Source organism: Peromyscus maniculatus, chromosome 3, assembly GCF_049852395.1.
Source record: "Peromyscus maniculatus bairdii isolate BWxNUB_F1_BW_parent chromosome 3, HU_Pman_BW_mat_3.1, whole genome shotgun sequence".
Taxonomy (NCBI): Eukaryota; Metazoa; Chordata; class Mammalia; order Rodentia; family Cricetidae; genus Peromyscus; species Peromyscus maniculatus.
Genome location: NC_134854.1, coordinates 31,748,194 through 31,771,370, shown reverse-complemented (window position 1 = coordinate 31,771,370; position 23,177 = coordinate 31,748,194). Strand labels below are relative to the sequence as shown.

Genomic DNA, 23,177 nt, shown 5'->3' with positions numbered 1-23,177 from the left:
TGAGTTGTCTTTATCATACCCTTCTCCTCAAGGCTCAGAGGTCTGTGAAGAAGAGGCAGAAAGACTGAAAAGAGTGTTTTCCAGAAACAACAGGGCAGATGCATTTATGAACTCAGAGAGGTTGTGACGGGATGCACAGGTTCAAAGCAGACAAAATCCCAACACAGAGAAGCAGAAGTGGGCACAAAGTCCCACCTCCAGCCACAACAGTATTTGCAATTGATACCTGCTGGGATAGTTTTCTTCAACTCAGTGGCATACCAGCAATCAGGGCACACTGCATGTTCAGGAGTAGCTGGCCAACACAAACAGATTCACGTTTTTTAGTGTGTGTGTGTGTGTGTGTGTGTGTGTGTGTGTGTGTGTGTGTGTGTGTGTGTTGCTCCTGGTTTTTGTTTTATTTTTAAGAGAGAGAAAGAACATGAAGTTGAGTGATTAGGGAACAGGTGAAGGATTTGGAAGGAGTTGTAAGGAGGAAGACTATATTCAAAACGTATTATTCACAGATTTTTAAATGCGCATTAAAAAATGCATCCCTGTCAGGCTGGAGAGACCGCTCAATGGTTAGGGAAACACTGCTCTTGCAAAGGAACCAAGTTCAGTTCCCAGTACCTATATCAAACATGCCATCTATGCTCCAGGTCCAAGGAATGGGATTTATCTAGGCATCAACATACACTTGCAATTAAACAAATTCTCATAAAATGATGTATATACATAATTAATTTACAAAAGAAATCTTTAAATTTGTAAATAACCCCCTGTAGCATATTGGATACATCTAATGCTGCCATTTCCATTTTCTGATGACAAAGACCTATAAACATATGATGATATTTAATCACTGTGTAAAAAACTGTCACACTATAATTGTGTGTTAATTTCCTATCTATATGTAATATATTACATAGTTCATGGTTAGGCTCTACTCGAAAGGTCTGTGGAAATCTGGTTGCTACCCAATGATTTTCTGCTTTATAAAAATGTTAAATAGATCATGTATGCAAATATTAAGACCTGAGATCCCGAAGTCTGTGGTCATAATTAAAGTACATAGCTTCTTCGATTTACTTGTGCTGAAATAGTTATTCATGTTTAGCAATACATGAACTCACTGCATGGACTCTAATTGCTTTAGCAGGCACTACACACATCACGTAAGTTATTGGGCCATATTTTATTACACGATTGCATCAGTTTTCAACGACTATTTTTAGCTTTCAAGACTACTCTTTCTCCTTTGTCTTTTGGATTTCCTGAATGTTACTGGGCTGGTGAGGTAAGGCATTAGAGGAAATAATAACCATGCTAATGTCTACTCCAAAGTCTTATAAATTAGAAACCATTGCTGACATCATGGCAATAAATTTCTTAAATCTCAATCTTGTCCAAGTAATAAATTTTGGCAATAATGTTGCAATTTAAGTTATTTTATTTAATGATTAAAACATGAATGGTGTTTTAAAAAATGGAAGGCAAATACAATTTTGCTTACATGAGGAAGAATGCACATTTTATTGGGTAGAATTATATAGCATTTTGCAAAATCCAGTCTTCAGACAATTTTTAAGGAATGTATATTTTTTGAGCTTCTTGAATTTCTTTCTCCTTTTTCCTGCTTCTTACAGAAAACATCATCAGCTCCTTGAATTTCTTTCTCCTTTTTCCTGCTTCTTACAGAAAACATCTTCTTTGCAAGATGATTTGATTTCTTAAGCTTTCCTGACTCTTTCATGGTTCTGTGATCTTTCTGAAAATGTCTCCTTCCTTCCTCACACACCATGTTACAATCCCACCATGACCTTTCCTTAAAGATTAATTTCAGAAGTCACTTCCTAAGAGAATTCTTTTTTGGTTTTTGTAAATATGTTTTATTAGCTTTCCTTTGTGCATTTCTTAATTAACAATGGTATACAGGCAATGATTGGACAGGACCAATCTGTGGACTTCAGGAAAGCATGGATGCAATAAGATATCACAGGAAATATTGTGGCATAGTGTACTTTGACAAAGAAGTTCCTTTTTGGATCAAATTCATCCGGAACTTACTTTTCCTACAAGGTGACTCAAGACTAAGAGTGTGCAACAGTGTACAGCCAGGACTCACGTCTCCTTCTTTAATTTGTATTAATTTAAAACAGGAAAACTTCCATTTCTCACTGGCATTAGTCACATTTCAAATGGCCCACAGTCACACATGGCTTATGGCTACAGAGCTGAAAAAGCTTTCTTTAACAGCATCACTTTACAGCCTGAATGAATCCTTCCTCTTAATAGCAGAGTAAGGAGTCGGACATTCATAGATTTTCTTGGACAGAAAAGTTGACATCAGCCCCAAATGACAGCATCTGCAAGCAAAGATCATACTGAAAACATTAATTAAGTAAGTTTTATTTTGTTATGGGAAAGAGCTATGCTATATAATAGTCAAGTCAGTACTGACAAATAAACTCACATCTGTTGCTTTTTAGATTTGTCATTCTACTTAGAGTCTCAGTCTCTTAATCAACTTCAACACTGCTAGACACAACTTCAAAAGCTAATGATAGTTGTTGAAAACTGATGCAATTGTGTAATAATATATGTCATAATAACTGACATGACATGTGCTTAGTATCTGCTAAAGCAATTAGAGTCCATACCATGAGATTTGAGTTTATATATTGCTAAAAATTAAGTAATAAACTTATTAAAATTTAGGTCAAGATACACAGTTCATCACATTCCACTGATTTTTGCACAGAGGTGGAACAGATTCTCTCTGGAAGTTGCATAACAATCTAATTATACATTCTTTTTGCCCATTTTTATTTTTAACCTTTGTCTTGAATGATAGCTCATTGTTTTTCATATTAAACTCTTTTAGATGAAGTACAGATCTTGCTGTATTACTTTTACATAAGAAGAATAAACTCTGCATTGTATTGAAGCCCAGTGAATGGATGAATGACCAACAGCAAGTAAGTGGAAGTGATTATAGAAAAACCAGAACTTTATAATTCCATCTCAACATATCAGTGGAGTTAATAATTTAAACCAGGTGATAAAATGAATTCTAGGAAATGTGTTAACTTCTTAAGGTGATATTCACTAATGTTAGTATATTATTGATATTTACATACATGAAGTATCAGAATACTCTTCTTCTAGAAGATAAAAGCTGTGACAGTTTAACCCTAAACTACCCCATCTTGATAGTCTTGATTTTGGGGAGTAGAGGGCTGGTAGTTCATCACTCTCTTTTATCAATTTTATCAGTAAATATAATGCCTCTCACTATAGCCACCTTCACAAAGGGCTAAACTCATCAGGTTGTAGAACGTACACATCTTTCTATTCTGCACACCATTTCACTTGTGTGTGCAACCACACCAGTAAAGCGGCTCTCCCTGACTGTTTTCACTCAGCAGGAATTATCACAGGTGTGTCTGGATGTAGACATGTGCTACAGCAAACTGACGAAGCTGGTTGGATTTACTACACACGATTTTTTGTTAGTGGTAGTACATGATTTATTCCACCCTCCCCATTTTTGAGATCATCTTTCACTCTGTTTATCTGTTAAAACCAAGTCTCTCTATGTAAACCAGGCTGACTTTGACCCCATACCAATCTGCTTGCCTCTGCTTCTGAAAGGCTAAGATTAAAGGCATGTGCCATAAAGTCAGCCAGGGCATGATTTCTTACTGATATTTTCATATTTGTATTTATTTTAAAGAATGTACTAATTTATATGTTTTTAAAGAACTAATGTAAATATTTAAGAAATTCACATTGAGCTGTTTTTATGTAAGACATTTATCTGAAATAAGAAAATTAGAGGTCTACCTGTTAAAAGTGAAAATTACAACAGGACTATCTTACAGAAATAAATTATGGTTATTGTTATAAAGCTTAAGAGCATTTGGAGGACATTTATCAACATTGACTGGAAACTGAGAGCTCGCTGTGCCTGAAGCACTTATATATAGCATTTCATATGGATTCAAAACAGACTTTCTACTATTAAACCTGCTTACTGTAGCAGATAGGAACACTGACTGTGACAAGAATTCAAGGAAGGTTTCTGCTTCAGAAGCTGAAGTGTGGCTTCATTTGACTCAACCCTGGAAAGATGGTTGTGGGCAGGTGCTGAAAGCGTGGGCATGCTCGTGTGGTTTGCACACTGGGGATGGCTGAGAGCTTCAGAGGGTCCACAGAAAGGGCTGACGATAACATGGAGTCAGATTATTCTATCTGAAGGAAACAGAGTGGGGGAAATCCCCAAAGTAAATAAATGTGATTTACATTTGAGTAATGACACAAAGTTGAGTTTGCACAAGGAAGCATATATACATATATTGAGATAAAAGAGAACAATAAATTTAGGTCCCAACTGGAACATTTTCTGTGCCAACAGAAGCTGTTTACTTTGGCTTTCAAAGGTGTGAGTGATAGTTCCAGCTGGGTAACAATGGCATCAAAGAGGCTCGACATTGTGATGGATCTGACAGTGATGTGGGATGGCTTAGAAAAATGGGGACCTGCTGACAGGTACAGAATGACTGTCATGGCCTGAGGAGGGAGGAGCTGGGTCTTATTAAATGTTACAGCATAGCATGCAAAAGAAGTTTTGTGTATGTTGTGACTTGATCGAGTCACTTAGCATCCTCTTAGGCTGTGTTTCTCAACCTTTATCACATCAAAATTCTCTTGGAGGTCCCAGGGCATAGACATAAAGCATGCATATGTTTTATAACCAATCGTAAGTGTTTATGGACTTTGCCAAGTCATCGTGGACTATTCCACGTATTTTCTGGGTAAGAACTTCCTACTTCTTCACAAGGTGTGAGTCTGTGGTTGTGTCTCTCTGAGCTCTACATTTCCTTCTTTTGTTTTTTGTCCTCCTCCTTGTCTGTAAGTACAGATGTTCTCAGAATTTATAGATCCTGTTTTCTGTACATCCAACAAATGTCTTTCTTCTGTCATTCTCAACTTCTGTGATTTGATATTCATTTATTTATTTTTCTTTTTATAAATCCAGCTGTTGAACTTCAGCCCCCATTTCTTTGCTAATCAAGTTGTTCAAACTTAGTTTCCTGCCTTTTTCAAAATCTTATTTTGCACTGTTATTTTAAAATTGAGAGCTATTAAGAGTCCTTGATTCTTCAAAGGAATATAAGAGCAATCACTAATAATAAGCTTCATAAAATTACTCTGTCAGAAATAGTTATTTAACAATATACATTGCAGGAAGACACAAAGGAATTGTAACTTTGGTCCCTGTCACCAAGTGCTGAGAAAATTTAAAAGGTAATGCTGTGTGAATAAACAGGTATAATTTCCCCCCTGATTATAATATGCTAGCCTTGCCTTGCATGTAGCTGATTTACAGTCACATCACTTTAGAATTTTATAATCCCTACAATAAAGCAAGTAAAAGTTCCTGCAAATAAAGACTATTATTAATTGAAAACAAAAGTTGGTAAAAAAAATAAGTTAAGTAAAATGTATGCCTGTAAGGATTCTCAAGTGCATACATATACTAATAACTTATTTTTCATTAATTATTTTGAGGTTTTTTTATAAGACCTATAGTATAACTAAACTGTTATCTTAAATGCAGATTTTGAAGCTGAAAGACTTGGATAAACTATGATTCTACTGAATGATTTCCACTTTAAAAATACTACATAGCAAAATTTCCATAGAAAACACAACCATAACCTGGTGGTGTTGGCGCACACCTTTAATGCACTTGCGAGGCAGAGGCAGACATATCTCTGTGAGTTCAAGGCCAGCCTGGTCTACAGAGTGAGTGTCAGGACATCCAAGGATACACAGAGAAACCCTGTCTCAAAAAACAAAAACAAAGCAAAAAAAAAAAATCCCAAACAAACAAACAAAAAGAAAATACAACCACATTGCCAAATGCATGATCATTTTTGACAAAAATTATTTCTGTCTATTAAAACAAAATATATTTATAAAATATTGAAACATCATACATTAATGAAATATGATGCCATGTAATATTAATTGAAATATAATTAATCTCTAACTGTCATTATACCATAGGGTCTTTTTTGTTTAATATAAGAGTTGCTTCTAGAGAATTGTTTCCTGAATCCATAATACAGGGATAAATAATTTCACCAGCGTTGTTAGAACAATGACAGCATTCCTGGAGAGTTCATCTACATGAACAGAACAAGGATTTCTGTTCTGTTTTCTTTTTTAATTTATTCATTTATTTATATCCCAATGACAGTTTCCCTGCCCTCCTCTCTTCCGGTTCCCTCTCCCCACCTCCCCCCACCCACCCACTCCTCCTCTGTTTCTGTTCAGAAAGGGGCAGGACTCCCATGAGTGCCAACAAAGCTCTGTTTTCGTTGATTTAAATCTCCACTGCCTGGCAAACTATTATCTTAACATTACAAAAATTTTACTTCTTAATTTAGTGTCCGGATATTATGAGGGATTTTTTTTTTGTTACTTAGTGTAATTTTCAACTTTCTTGTAGTTTGGCAGTTAAGGTAGACATAATAAAAACATTGATGTTTCTGCACTCTGGGATCTATTGTCTATATGTACTAATGCACCAACTATCAATTGTGTGTTCTAGAACAAGTTTTAAAGTTCCACTTAAAATGCTAATATAATCTATGAAATGGAGACACTTTATAAAATTTCTTCAAATGTCAAGTGAGTCATAAGGTGCGATGGCATTGGTAGCACATGTAAACCCTAGAACAATTTAGCTATCAGTGATTTCATTTATCATGAATGTATCACTAGTTGAGCACAGTGGCTAGCGCCAGCAGCCTTAGAACTCTAATGCAGTGACTGGGACAGGAGGTCTCCCTGAATTTGACGACAACCTTGTCCACCTCCAAGTAATAAATAAATAAATGTACACCCTTGATATGACAGTGTGAGGACAACTCATTTTTGTGATAAATAATAGCTAGTATCTGCTAATCAGATAACTACGCATACATTTCAAGGACTTTGTACGTATTTTTACATCATGTTTTAAAATATATATTGTCATTATATCTATATGTAATTGTAAACAAAATAAAATACAAAAAAGTGAGTTGCTTAGTTTATAGGAGTAGTTTGTAGCAAGAGCAGATAACCTGGTTGTAGGCTCAGTAGTCAAACAATAAAAATCTGATGTTTTTCATTTGATTTCTTAACTATTTCATGCTCAAATGAAGTGTTTTCACTTCATGAATATGCTGCATGCATAGAGTACACACATATGTATATATATCTATTCTAGTTATTACAGTTCATGCATATGTCAGGTTCTTAATTAATCTTAATTGAATTGCCTCTGACATAGAGCTTAATATTATCCTTTATATCATTAAAAGCAATTAGAAGGAATTAACGTATTTCTTATTTTATTAGTTGAAAATACAGTCACTTTTTCAACATTTGTGGAAAAGTAGTATTACTGTATTCGCCCCTTTCCTAGCAACAACACAGCATGCCTTATTGCTGGATTAAATAGGATTTATCCTCTCAAACTGAAGGAATTGGAATTTATCTGGGCTCCCCATACAACCTCAGGGCTGTAATTCATCTGCTTTTTGTCATCATTAAAATTAATAGTATAAAGCAAAGAAAACAGAAAGCACATGTGTTCATACTTCATGCAGATTATGTTTTTAATAGGAGCTTAATTTGAGTTTATGCAGATATCACATGCCTGTCATGGTGTAATTATTCAACTATGAATGCCTGTTAACTCCCAAGGTGTATCACAATGAAAGAAAAAATTCTATCTTGGCTAGAATGAGAAATTCCAGAACATGACCAATTTACTCTGCAAAGCTTTGCCACAATGAGACCTAGTAAAGCAAGCTCAGACTAAAACAATCAATGAGGCAGAAAGTGAAGAAAATGGAAAATTCACTTATCTTTTCATATTTGTAGTTTATATATTATTTTTTATGCATGGTCTTAACATTCCATCATCAGTGTCTGTATGTCTATATTATAAATTGAGGGAATGGCAGATCTTCCCTGGGAACGGCTGGTGCCCAGGTATGGGACCTATGATAAATGAAGACCAATGGGAATAGGAAGAAGCAAAGTGCTAGTAGAGGTCCCCAGAAATCTACAAAGATACCTCCACAATAGACTACTGGCAATGGTTGAGAGAAAGCCTGAACTGACCTACTCTGGTTATCGGATGGCCAAACACCACCCTAACTGTCGTGGTAGAACTCTCATCCAATGACTGATGGAAGCAGATGCAGAGATCCATGGCCAGGCCCCAGGTGGAGCTCCAGGAGTCCAATCGGCGAGAGAGAGGAGGGATTGTATGAGCAAGAGATATGGAGACCATGATTGGAAAAAGCACAGGGACAAATAGCCAAACTAGTGGAAACACATGAACTATGAATCAATAGCTGAAGAGCCCCCAGGTGGATCAGGCCCTCTGGATAAGTGAGACAGTTGATTAGCTTGATCTGTTTGGGAGGCCCCAGGCAGTGGGACCAGGTCCTGTCCTTAGTGTATGAGCTGGCTGTTTGGAGCCTGGGGCCCATGCAGGGATGCTTGGCTCAGCCTTGGTGAAGGGAGGAAGGCACTGGACCTGCCTCAATCAACCAGGCTGAGCTGAATCCCCTGGGGAGTCCTTGCCCTGGAGGAGATGGAAATGGGGGGTCGGCCGGGGTGGTGGGGATGGGGAGGGTGGAAGGAGGGAGGACAGGGGAATCCGTGGCTGATATGTAAAATTAAATTAAATTATAAAATAAAAAAGAAAGGAAATGTATTGTGGGAATGCAGTTACTAGTTTCACTTCTTTTTATAAACCTCCTTCTCACATCCGTGTTTAGATACCCCTGAGAAATCTTACCACCTTACATGTAAATATGTCAACAAAAAGGGCATATGTACCGAAGAGGAATCTGAACTTACTCATATGGCTTCTTTACATTTCTTTTTTTTCCCCTCAGAGAGATACCATCTGGAAAGTGATGAGGCCAAAAGATGAACATTTTATTTATACCAAACTTGGTTTTAGCAAAGCTTGTCATTCAAGCATGTCATAATGATATGATGTAACTTTGATATTCTTTTACCAAGTTAGCAAAGACTTCAACCATAATTATTATTATTTTGCCAGAAATGTTGCAGGAAACAATTCTGCCCAGTTTTGGTAAAATGCAAATGTAGAGGTACTTTGGGAATTGAAAATATCCACACAGCTTAACTTGATTATTTCACTTCTGGAAATATATGTTAATGAAAAGAAAAAGAACAGGCTCATCACAATGGTATTTAGAAGACTGAACACTTCAATGCCAGGAAGGAGAACTGTAGTGGATAGAATGTCTCCACAGCTGTTTATTACTAAACAGAGATAAAGGGGATGTTTCAACTAAGTGCACATAATATTCACAACTCATATTTATGTTCCTTACTGTGCACTAATGTAAATTATACTAAATACATGGAGAGAAAATCTCAATGGCATTGTATGAAATATTAGTCTTCTAATATATGTTTTGGGTATTGGTTGTATTTATAACTTTTCTGTGTTATAATACTATGTACACCAAATACAAAGCATATATTTTTGAAAAAAATGCTGGTTTCTATAATTTATCATCTGCAGTAGTTTGAAAGTAATTTGTTCCATAAGCTCAGAGGGAGTGGAGATATAAGGAGGTGTGGCTTTCCTGGAGTGAGTGTGGCCTTGTTGGAAGGTGTCACTGTGGGGGCGGACTTTGGGGTTTCCTATGCTCAGGATACTGCCCAGAGTCTGAGTCCACTTCCTATTGTCTTCTGATCAAAATTTAGCCATCACCATGTCTGCCTGCACACCTCCAAGCTCCCAGCCATGACAATAATGGACAAAACCTCTGAAACCATAAGCAAGCCACCTCAATCAAATGTTTTCCATCATAAGAGTTACTGTGGTCATGGTGTCTCTTCACAGCAATAGAAACCCTAACTAAGGTATCAGCTAAATAAATATTAAAAAGAGAACTGCATGAACTTATTCTAGCCCAGAAATAGAATTTATTTACTAAACACATTTTTAAAATTTAGATTTAACTGGGTGGCAGTGGCACACACCTTTAATCCCAGTACTCAGGAGGTATAGGCAGAATGATTGCCGAGTTCGAGTTCAGCCTAGTCTATAGAGTGAGTTCTAGGACAGCCAGAGCTGTACGTAGAAACCCTGAGTTGAAGACAAAAATAAAAATAAAGTTTAGATTTGAATGCCTTCTCTAGGGACTAAGGACTTTCTGTGGGGCAATTTGATGTTCCTTCCCATTGATCCGTCGCTGCATTTCCTTCTACCATTTACTCATGTCTCCACGGCCAGTTGTAGGCATTTTTCATCTGGATAGATGCCATTGTATAGATTTCTGTCAACTAACAAAATCTACACAAGGATTGGGTCATATTCTCATATCCTGGTATGGTGGAGTTTTGTGGTTTATCATTTGATCACAGTTGAACATATAATTTAATAAAAACTTCAGTGTTTCCAAGGTTTAGTTACTTTGACATCATAAATAGTCATATTCACACCCGTTATTTCTTCTGTAATTTAACTTATATTAATGACAATGATATTTCATATATCTTCATTGTATAAGAACATCCTAAATAATCATCATACTTAGGGACACTTGACTGCTTAAATATATATTGATTTATATCTAAACCAATTATCTAGAATTCTTAAGTAATGAAGAATGCATTGCAAGCGTGATTAACAATGATACAATACATGCAGAAGAGTCTTTTCTTTTATGATGTGTATGAGTTCTTTTGCCTCTACTTATGGACATGCACCACCTGCATGCCTGGTACCTGCAGAGACCAGAAGAGGGTTAGATTCCCTGGAATTTGAGTTTCATACAGGTGCTTCTAAGACTTGATGTCTATTCTAGGAATTGAACTCAGGTCCTCTGTATAAGACAAGTGCTTTTAACTATTGAGTCAACTAGCCAGCTCCCAGGATACTCTTTAAACAAATATTCAGATATAATTGAGTGGTTTCTTTTGTCAGCACATTAATTACCACAGAGATATTCTATGTCATCTGTTGAGTTAGCATTTGGTAATAATTTACAATCTATTATAGTGAACACTTGAATTATTTATGTGAGTATCTCACTCCTAAATGTCAGTTTCTGCCTAAGGAATAAAACTTCTTTGTCTCAATTAATCAAATATAATTACATAATCTGAAATAAATCAAACATTTGACTTTACTTATTAACTAAATTACTTGATACTGAGAAATATGCCATATGCCTAAAATTATCATTAATCTGAACTTGGCATGTGTATATGTATATTATATATAATATGTATATATTATATATATATAGCCAAATTATATTTCCAATTAGAGAAAGCATAATAAAAGTTTACTAAAATTTATTTTTGTTATATACAGTAAATAATATATTAATCTATTTATAGCATTTTGCAATTAAAAGATAGATTGTTGTTTTTAAACACTACAATTTTTTAGGGAGTCAAGATTAGCATCCATTTGGAGAAATGTTTAGGAGAAAGGCTCTATTTAAATGGCAGTTTGATTTAGGAATAATATAAATTTTCGCAAACGATGTTTTCTAGTTGTCTATAGCCATAGGTATTCATAAATTCTGTTCATTTGATCCCTGTGTGCCATATTTATACATGTGCACTACTTAACAAATTTCCCAATCATGCTATTTACATTTATATAAATATGTGAATGCATAAATCATAGCAGATTATCCTGAAGGTTAAGAAAACAGAAATTTAGAATTAAGTTAACAGATTGACTACAAGCTTACTGCTTTAATTCCTATTCCTTTCTCATTTTGACTTTCCTTTACAACAGCATTAGAACAAAGTTGAGGGTGCCTTGCATCATGGTGGTAGCAAGAGCAGATCATAATGCGACCAAAAATATTCAAAGGCACCTGATCATATAAAATCTGTAAGAAAAGTTAATGCTCTCATTATCTTTTGATGTCAAGAAATTCTGTAAATTGTTTCCATGCCCTTGTTTCTTGCCAATAGAAATAAATTTTGGTGCTATCATAATATTAAAATATTACTGAAGCCATGGCCTCAGAGCCATTATCTACACCTAAAAACATATACAAAAAATTTAATTCAACTTGTTCTTTGTGTTGATTATCATCCACTGCAACAGGAAGATTCTCTAATCAAGGTTGAGAGATGCACTGATTGTGTGGGTAAAGCCATGTGTCATTAAGGGCCTGAGTAGCAAACAACTATATGACAATAGTGTTTCTAGACAGACTGAGACAGCACACGCAAAACTCCAAACGCTCAGGGCAGCTGGAGAAGAGAGTCCATGTTCGTAAAAGACATGAATCTTGGTGGGTTGATCACACTCTAGGACAGGACCCACTCCCAAAAGTAGTTGGGCATCACGGAACAAATTCAGTGGAAGGTGGGGCTGGGGATGGGACCCCATATTGGAAGCATAGGAGGTTGAAAGTGATGGGAGGGGCTGGAGGGGTGAAGGTGATCAGAATACATTGTGTGAAATTCTCAAAGTCACAATAAAATTGTGTCAGGAAGAAATGTAATTTTTGACATTTTCATGCATGTAAACTTGCATTCTCATTCCCATTGCCCATTGTCTTTATTGAATCACTCACCTCTATCAACTCCCATCTCTCCTCCCTACAAATCCTTATTCTATATGCATGTTTTTGTTTTGCTTTGAGAGCCAGTGGGCTTATGCAGGGCTGTCTGTCTGTCTGTGGGTTTGGAATGCCATCAGAGCTGGGGGACTCAACATTGTCAGGAATCTTGTTTGCTTTTCATGGACTCATTTGAAGAAGAAACAGTTAATAAAAATTAAATGATTCTAATTCCCAATTGATTAAGAATTGGTTACTTAAAACCATGTTAGTAAGTAATCAGTTCATGATATAGTCTACCTTAAATGTACTTTAAATGGCATTTAATTGAATTCATATCTGTATATGAATGTAGATACTCACTATATCAAATGTTGTTTTAAAGCTATATTTCTCCAAATAGATATAATGCAATGTTATAAAATATAATTAGAGATTAAATGAATTCTGACTCAAGTAATAACCATGCCTTGTAGGTGGGTAGTTTTTAAATTTTAATGTAATAAATAGTCCATCAAAATGATAAAATTGATGAGATTCAGATATCTTAAGTCAATATCTCAGGATAACAATGTTTTCCACCATTTGTCCTGACTTCTACCATGATAACTTTTGTGAACTATACTGTATTTGATACAATTGTTAATTATACAAAATGTGTTATTCTCAAAGAAAAACCTGCATCCCAACTGCTATTGCCAATTATTCCTTGTTACTTCTTACTGACCTATGGCAAGCCAAAATTTGTGCTTGGGTGAGCATCAGCAATCAAACAGGTAGCTGGTCGGGTATACAGCTCACCTTGAAGCACCAATGGCTTCTGGGCCCTTTCATCTGGTCTTAACATGCTTGATTAGAGAGTCTGATTTAATTTTTAGAATCATTTTTAATTTTACTGCAATTTTAAATGTCCTTTTTTTTTTTTTCAAAATTCTTTGTATTACTTATTTTCATACTAATAGCTTTAGAAAAAGACCATGCAGGTTACACGACAACTATTTGGCTGCTGCTTCCAGTGGTAGGCATTGGATTGCTAGAACAAACAGAATTTCCCTCTTCATGGATAGTTAGAAAGGGACTCTCGGCTAGCACTGTCCAATATTCTGAAATTACTATACATGTTTTGAATAAGTGATCAAGTATATTTTGATAAAATAATGTCATTCTTTATTGGAAAGAAATTTGTCAGTCTAGGCAATGACAATGTATACAGCAAAATAATTTCTAACTAACAATTTATAATTGTTTATAATTTGGTTTATAAATTTCATTCACAAACACTTGAATATATAAAGGAATCTAATGTGCTTGTTGAATAATTTAATTGAAACAGAGAATAAGGTTGAATCTATTAAAACTGAGACAAAATGACTTACAAATGCATCTGCTCATTCCAAATTTTCATAAGTCATAAAATAATTCTCTAAGCCTACTTAGTTTAGAATGCCTCATATTTTGTTTAGAATAGCAGATAGTTGGGAAAAAAATCCATTTAGTACACTAAATAGTTAGCAACATTCATGTATTACTCTGTGTGGTATTTTAAAAGTCCTCTTGCAGAAAGCCAAACTATGTGCTTACTTTATAGTTTTCAAAAATTCAAGAATATTTCTGGAACTCAAGCCTAGTATCTTATCTTTTAAATGTAACTCCTCAGATATGGTAGAGGCTAGCTCCTCCTCTCTGAAGACCCCATGACTCAGTTGACATTCTCCTTTCAAACAAAATACCAAAATTTCAAACCATAAGCCATTTTAAAATTTATTATTTTATTTCATATGTATGGGTTTGTTACTGTATTGATGTCTATGGACCACATGTGTTTCTGGTATCTACAGAGGTCAGAAACTGAAGTTGTGAGCTGCCATGTGGGTGCTGAGACTTGGATCTCTGGAAGAGTAGCCATGGCTCTTAATCTCTAAACCTTCTCTCCAGCTTTAACCATGAGCCTTTTATTAAAAAGCCCAACACATCTTTTACATCCTGCCTGCCTTGTCTTAATAAGGACATGAAGGATAGAAGTCATTAGAGGAAAATAACTATATATATATATATATATATATATATATATATATATATATATTTTTTTTTTTTTTTCCTCTAAGCCTACAGCATCTGTTATTCCCAGGCGGTCTCCCATCCAAGTACTAACCAGGCCCGACCCTGCTTAGCTTCCAAGATCAGACGAGATTGGGCTCGTTCAGAGTGGTATGGCCGTAGATAATCTTATATATTGTAAGGCTAAATAAAATGCAAAATGTATTACCATACAATTAGAGGTGCTTAATATGCAAATACTTTTATGATATAAGCAATTCAATAAGTACATTCAACGTTTTATAAATGTTTTGCTTTCTGGCAAATAAAATTTATAATTTCAAGTTAAATATTTGAGCTCCACTTTATAACCTCAGCACACAATTCAGTGTTTCCACCCCTCTGCCTCGGTCAGGTTTCCTCTGTCCTGGCCTTGCGGCACTCTTTCATTCCCATCTGTGTCTACTCGCCGCCCTCCTCTCAGCCCACCAGTTACTTTTGTCTCTGAGGGCTGTGTCTAGGATTTTATGGTGGATTTCAAAGCTCTGTGCAATGTGATATCCTCCCACATCTATGTTCTCATTTCCTAAAACACCCCCTCTCCTCCTCCCTTTGCTCCCCCTAAACTTCAATACAACCCATTGATGCAGTTAGCCAGAATTATCTCATTCTAAAAGTAGCATCCTCCCTTGCTAATAGTGGCACATCCTTATCCTCATTCTTACACCCCTTGAGAAACTTTCATTAGTAGGTACAGTATCACATTGCAAGGATGCTTTTATGTTTCCATACTGTAACCTTAGTCTTCCCAAAGCCCTGAGTTTTGACTGTGTACAATGGCAAAGAATAGTGACTAAATTTTTACAGTATTGGCCAGTGTCTGAGATGACAAATCTTTTTCTCACAAGATCTATATAGAAAAAAATCACATTTTAAATGATTGGCTTTCTGCCTTGTTTTGTACAAGTTCAGAAATTTTGTTTCAAGCCTTAGGATATTTGAGCCAAATGGACGTTACTACAACATTTAGTAATCAGCTGCAAAGCTGCCTCCGTTTTCAGTATTTCCCTTGTTCGCATGAGCTGTGCATCAGGGCATGGTCAGCCCTGATGGTATACCTTCACATAGATGTGGTTTTTGTCACTGTTGGAGATGCTGAAATTATTTACCCATCACAAAAGACTCATACAAGGGACCAGAGTAATGGAGTGACTTCCGTTTTTCTTTTTCTATACCCAATAACTACAAGCTCTGCTGGTGGGAGGCGTGATCATCAAGTAGAACCAGGATGTGTATAGCAAAAGCATGAAGCCGGCCTCAGATGTGAGAGAGACTACCACAGTCGCTGGCACTGATGCCAACCTTTGCAGCATTCTCCCCAGGATAAGTGTTAAATCACAGCAGTGCAAACAGAACACAGGCCCGTGCTCATCACCGCTGCAGTGCGTTGAATGAGTGTCCTTCTGACTGAAGGGTTTGCTGCTTTGTGAATGGTTGAGCCTCATGTTATCACCTCTAACACTGTTTGATTCCATGTGGTAACTGCATGTAAGCTCTTTGTTGTTGTTTCATTGTTATTTTCTCATAGCTACAACTTTCAACTATGATCTATGAAATTAGTGTTATTTTCTTCATTTTATAGCTAAAGAAATGCTTTGATATATGGTATGCAACTAATAACAGAGTTAGAGTTGTACAGTTTTTGGATAAATGGCAGAAGGATCATGATAGAAGAAGGTTAGCTCATAAGAATGCTTGAGTTTGTGCTATACACAATAAATGACCGAAAAACTCAGCAAAAATGATGTGTTAGTGAGCTGAAGAAATGTTCTGGAAAGAAGGAACGATTCTTTCTAATCTTTCCTTCCTACAGTTGTCTTAACTTGTTTCTTCACACGCTCAAAACGATAACCAGATGCCGCTGCAACAGACAATAGACTTGAGAAACAAAGATAAGTCCTGGAATTCTTAAAAGATGAATTTAGGAAGATATCCAGAAGATACATTTAGCAGGTTGCACAATTGGTTTTCCTGCTGACCTATACACATCCTTGAATTACAGCTTCCATTGACAACTGAGAATCTGAGCAGTTGTTTTATGCCACACGTTCCCCTCAATCATGCCTTCCACATTGACTTTATTTTGTATTACATTCCCCACTTCTCCATACAGGAGAAACCGACTTTCTTTAAGGAAAAGCAAAACCGACTTTCTTCTTGCAACAGCTCTGGTGTTTTGATTCCTGTTACTTGGAATACGGAAATTCTGACTACCTACTGCAGGGTACTGCTTTAAGTTTTGACCTTATATTTGTTTGTCTACATGTCTACTTTCTTTTTTTTTCCATTTTATTCCATAGCTACTCATTTTTCTTCAGTAGATTGCCCCCAGATCAACAAGTACCATTGCTAATGCTACTCTTTGATTTTCATCCTTTTTTTTAAATTAATAACAAAATTATCACTGAGAACTAACTTCCACTCCTTTTCTACTTATTGCCACAGGCTTACTTAATCAATACCTCACTTGGATATTCCTCCCCAACCCTCATCATCTAAAACAGGAGCCCAACATCTCATTTTCTTACTTTCTGACACAAGGATCCTATCATCAAGATAGACAAAAGATGCTCCAAATTTTATCAATATAGTCATCATTATTTGGCCCTCATATCCAAAGTGTAAGATACACCTCATCTTTTCTAGTTCATTTATTCCTTTTTAAGTACTATTTTATCTTATAAATTAGCTCACTGAGTATCTGTAAATGGGTTGTGCATATTATTTTATTTTGATTGGTCCATCCTCCCTCAACCCCTAAATATCAATTATCAACATGCTTTTTTACTTTAAACATGGCATGCCAGCATTTCTCCATTCTCCTTGCCTGTCAAGGTATTGGCTGTGATTGCCTGGAGTTTATTTGTGCTTAGCTTCATAGCCAATCTCCCTGATAATTTATCCCCCTTTTCCCAATCACTTCATTTAGAAACGACTAGTATTTATTTTGTTTGCTTTAATGGTACTGGGGTTTAAATGAGGATCTAATACATACTAAGAAGTACTGAGCCACTAAGCCTTATCCCCAAGAATCCACTAGTGTCTTAAAAATGTTCTTTGTTTGTGTTAACTTCCTACTTAATAATCTCTGCATCTGTCTTTATTCAATGCATATTTTCAAGATTCTTCTTAATTCTTCTTAATCCTCACCATTCAATTTACTTTCCTCCTGTTTACAGTTGGCAAAACAATTTATTCCAAAAAGTTTCTTTGCAAAAGAATTTCATGTCTTTTTCTGCTGATTTATTAAACAATAAATATTTACCTTGTATAAATATTCATTCATGTAAATATTTATGGAACATTCCACAAATTAATTTTAAGTAGCTTAAAACAGAGGTACTAAAAGATGAAAGTTACAACAAACTGACTTCAAATCAAATATCTGTGTTTTCCTAAATATATTTTTATATAGGTTAACCTGTTACTTCCCAATTTTCTCTGTTCTAAAGAAGGCGAAATAAAACCCATCTGCCTATTTGGAATGCTGTAGGATTTAAATATGAAGATTTAGTTGGCAGAATATTTGGAAATGCCATAGTGATTTCTATATTACTGTTTAAGATTCTACCTTCTTCCAATGCCAGGGAGAAAAGAACTGGGTCAGAAAGATTTATTATCAGTCCTCCATCATCATGAAGGGCTGGGGAAAGGAGACAGGAAGCAAGGACTTGTTCAACAGCCATTCAATTTTGATCTAGATTTCTTAAACAACAATGGAATGAAATTACATTGCATTATCAACTTTATATATTTATTTATTTTTATTTTTTGAAGACAGGCTTTCAATATAGCTTTGGCTCTCCTGGAATTCACTCTGCAGACCAAACTGGCCTACAACTCAAGAAGACTCTCCCTCCTTTGTCTCCCAAGTGCTGGGGTTAAAGGCATTGTCATCTTTCTATGACCCATACAGAATACTCCAGAGAAACAATGTAAAGAAACACTTTTTGCCTCAGCATTTCAGACATTTCAGCCTGTGAGTCTCCATTTCTACTATTTGGGCTCAAGGTGTAGCCCGTGGTGATAGGTACAGGTGGTAAATGTGGCTATTCACATCATGGCAGACCAAAAGGACATGGGATGTATGTTTGTAGGTTGAAATAATGATTCTAAACCATGCAGGGCAGCGGTGGTACATGCCTGTAAACTCAGCACTCGGGAGGCAGAGCCAGGCGGACGTCTGTGAGTTCTAGCCTAGCCTGGTCTACAGAATGAGATCCAGAGCAGGCACCAAAACTACACAGAGAAACCTTGTCTTGAATAACAAAACAAACAAACAAAAAAAACTAAACCACAACAATTAGTCAGTGAAGGGCTGTTAGGAGAAAGAAAACCTTTACTAAAAAGGTGTATGCAAACATCTCAAGCAATACATTGCCACCTGCAATAATTTTGAAGAACCAATATAAAATATTTCTTTTTAAATAGAAATGGAAATCTCTGGATATTGTATAATCTTAATGATGCTTAGTATTCCAACTGAAGGAGAAAAAATGAGTTCTCATGCATATAATACATGTTGCATAAATGGTACAAAAAATGTGCCATTTTGAAGACGAATAAAGTATTTACTGAATGCAGATGTTTTAAACAAGTGGTTTTCAGTCTCAGGACACCCTGTCTATAACACTTTTTATTTGTACATTGACAAGTACCACCCAGGAAATATTATTTCATAGATAAAAAATAACTTAACATTATTGATTTTAGCTGAGGTATAGGTTTTAATGTAACTGTTGAAAAGTATGTGGACTTAAATTACTTAACTGAGATGCTCTCTATCCAAAGGACATATACATACATACTAATTCCAAATCTCCTAAACACCTGATAAAAAACAGACTTCTGTCAGAGTACTTTTAAGTACTTCTTTTGGTAAATTCATTGTGACAGCTATTTTTCAAGTTAAGTGCTTCTTTCATAATTATACAACGATAATTGTGTGTCTGTATATCTATATGCACACACATATATGTACATAGAAAAAACTCATGGTTTGCTATCTATTTGTTTCTTTATAGATCTTGGTTTGTTCATTGCAATGATGCTAACTTTTAAACCTTACAAAATATACTGATGGTACAGTATTGAAGTTTGGACCTGAAGTATTAAGCTTATATGGAGGGATGAAAGAAAAACAATTTGGAAATTTTGCTTTTGAATTTTGAGCACATCTATTCTCTTAACAAGAATTATTTCTGAACAGTAATGGAAATCGAGACTACAGAAGTCAATTTAAATATTTAAAAAGAAAGATCAAGATGTGAATTCAATAAAATGTTTAGAATTTAGCAACAAAAAAACTTGTGGCTGTTGACCATGAGCCATGCTGTGGTACATTTCTTCGTTATTTGCTCTTTAAATGATGGGGGATTAAGACAAGATTTTCAGAGGACATGCATAAATTTGTAGGATTAGCTTGCCACATGGCAACCCCAGGTTCCCTTTTCAAGGAAAACAATTCAGCTAAGCCACAGACAGAATAAAGCTTAAACATGAAAGCAATGAAATAAACACATCCAAGTAAGACTAAAGGATGTTTTAAAATTATTATTTCTTCTCTTAGAAAAGAATCATATTTTAAATCATAATAACCACACCAATACTGGTAATTACATTCATTTACTTGAGTTAACACATATTATCCAGAGTTTAAAATATGCCATATGATCTCATATAGGCCATTGTACACACTGACAGAAAGAATTTGCTTCTTTAGAGATGCTGCATATTTAACATCAGGCTAGAAAAATGGCGTGTTAAACAAAACTGCACACACTGCATCATTGGAAGTACCAGGCTGGGGATGGGCGGGTTTAAAAGGAGAAAACTCCTAGGATGACCACTCAGAACTCCCAGCAGAGTGTGTGGCTGGATTATACGTAGTGCTGGCAACATTCCCTTGAGGAAAATGGCATACTTAAGCTTACCACCTAATATTGTTGCTAAATCAATGAGGTTTCTTCAAAGTCAGGCAAGCTTACAGAAAACCCTTCACCTTGAACAGATTTCCTTTTTCTTTTTTCTTTTCTTGTCAATGTCTTCAGAATTTTTTCTTTGAGTACCCAGGAATGTAACAATTATTAGTAACTACTGAGTGAAAGGCTTAAGCACAGAAGCCATTTTAATGATAATGTTTATTTCTCTAATCCTCTAATCATTTTAGAACTCTCGGAGGCTCTGTTGAAGATCTAAAGAAGATCTGAACAAATAAAATCCCATTAAATTAGCATGTTCCTTAGTAAATAGATACCCAGTTTCCATCTCAAGATAACCCTGCAGGATCTGCTGGATTTTAGATTACAGTCAGCTCACAATCTTCCCTCCTCAAGTTGTAGTGGATTAATGTTTCACATATGTCAAGTACAGCCTGTTCATACACAGACTGAAATAAAAGGCACTTAACGGGAGTTGAGGGAAACTTGCTTCCTCCGGATTGAAATGCCTGATTGTTAGGCAGCCTGTGTCATCTTGTGCCAATTGAAATCCTAATGGGGGAAGATGAAAGGCAAATCTTTTACCAAAATAAAATTTGCCTTCTTCCTCAGAAGGCTTTAATTCCAAACTCAAACAGCAGAGCCCACTTTCCCTGTAATGGTACCTCCAGTCATCATCTTCTGAATGGCATGTGTCCCCCTTACTCCTGTGTTTCCCCTTTGCCCTGTGACCCCAAGACCCCCTTCCCCTTGCTTTAAAAATTGTGCTTTAGCTCACTTTAGTTTTGTTCTCTTATGTGTTAGCCTTTATTATTATTTTTAGCCAAAGAAAATGCTATTTTGTTTTTAGTCTTTTTTTTTCAGTAGTGAAACTACTATCCAGCAAAGAAATGTCAAATAAACAAAAACAGTGGAAAATAAATTTTACTATGAAGAATAACTCTAAGTTGAAAAAGTAATTTGCCTTCCATATTGACACACTTAAAGAATATTTTATTTTTCTTAATTCTCTATGAAATCACATGTGAGGGAAAATAGCCGGGAATGCAATGCAGACATCAGTAGGAATAAGATAATGACTTTAACTTGAACATGTTGCATTTCCTTCAGTGTACTGGGTGCAAAGACCCAATGCATCGTTGTGTAATACCTATTTCCAAGTATTTATGCCAACATAGGTCAAATCCACCTGAAGAACTGAGTGCTTCTTAGTTCAAAAGAAACTAATGAATTTTTCTTATGTGACTAAAGTCTATTGCTAGCCAAATCAATTTGAGCAAACTTGATTTCAAAGTAGATTTCTCCCTTCCTCCTTCCCACTTTTTTTTCAATGTACCTCTCTCTTTCTTCTTTTCTTTAATCCCTAGGATTTCTTTGCAGACTTCCTGTTTGAGGTCTATAACAACAAAATACATGTACATCTGTGTAAGTGTTATCAACAATCATTTGAATATATTGTGTTTATTGTATATGGAGTCTATTAGCATAGGAAGTATATCACACTCATATTAAGCAACAAGCAAATTTTCTATACAACTTCAGGAGCTTTATTGGTTAATCATTATAAATTATTTTAACCTACAAGTCATGATTTATGTCAAATATACGTAGATTTATTTTTCAGCATGAAGAGCCCAACTTTTTTTCTGATAAATGCTACCTTGTTATTTACCTATGAATTCAACATTAACAGATATTTTTATTTTATGTTCTTGTAATTTGTAATCTATAGGGTTTTTTTTTGCCCAGATTAACTCCAAGAATAGTAACCTTTGATAAATGAATAAATAATGTTCAAGCGTCCAAATAACTGATGAAGAGTGAATTCAACCTACAAAAACATGCCTACTTTAGACCTACTCTCGAAATTTTGTTGCGGCCCCCATCTGTATCTGCTGCCTGTGTCGTCCTTAATTTAGCTACTAGATGGTATATGCTGCTTGTATTATAATAGGATGAGTCAGGAAATTTTGCTCTGTGGAAGTAATGCATGAACTAAGATCAGATGGATTGCACTCATTAGAACATGTATGTGTGAGATCTGTTCGGGTAAGAGAAATAAATTCAGAGAGCCTGCAAGGAGCCTGACTGGGAGTGATGAGGAATTGAAAGAAGAGAAGGAATACTAGGAAGTGGGAGGCGAGGGAGCTCACCACACAGGATGTAGAAGGAGGCAGGAAGAAACCAACCAACACACTTTACCTTAGTTGCTAGGATTCAAAGGAGGTAGAGGAATGTCCTTAAACCAGATGTCAGTCAGCCTTCTGCTGTTTGTAAAGACTGATCTGGCTTTCCACAGACAAGACTGGATGGAAAGGTTGGCGAAGTAGAAAGAAAGGAGGAAGCAAGATGAGATAGAAGAGAATTATTTCTTCAAGTGAAACCATGTGTCTTGGTGACCTTTAAACCTCCACTCTGATGTAGAGCATGGGAGTCCAGAGAGTCTGTAACATGCAGGCAGCATCTGAGAGGCCACTGTCTTTCTTTTCACATTTTGCAAATATTGCCA

General features: G+C 35.7%; 1 protein-coding gene and 1 pseudogene across 3 annotated transcripts in view; both read right to left on the bottom strand.

Annotated features, from left to right (window-relative positions):
• Positions 1-23,177, bottom strand: part of Sema3a (semaphorin 3A) — a 462,166-nt gene that overhangs the window by 89,575 nt on the left and 349,414 nt on the right. The window lies entirely within an intron of this gene.
• Positions 14,736-14,854, bottom strand: LOC121828475 (5S ribosomal RNA; annotated as a pseudogene).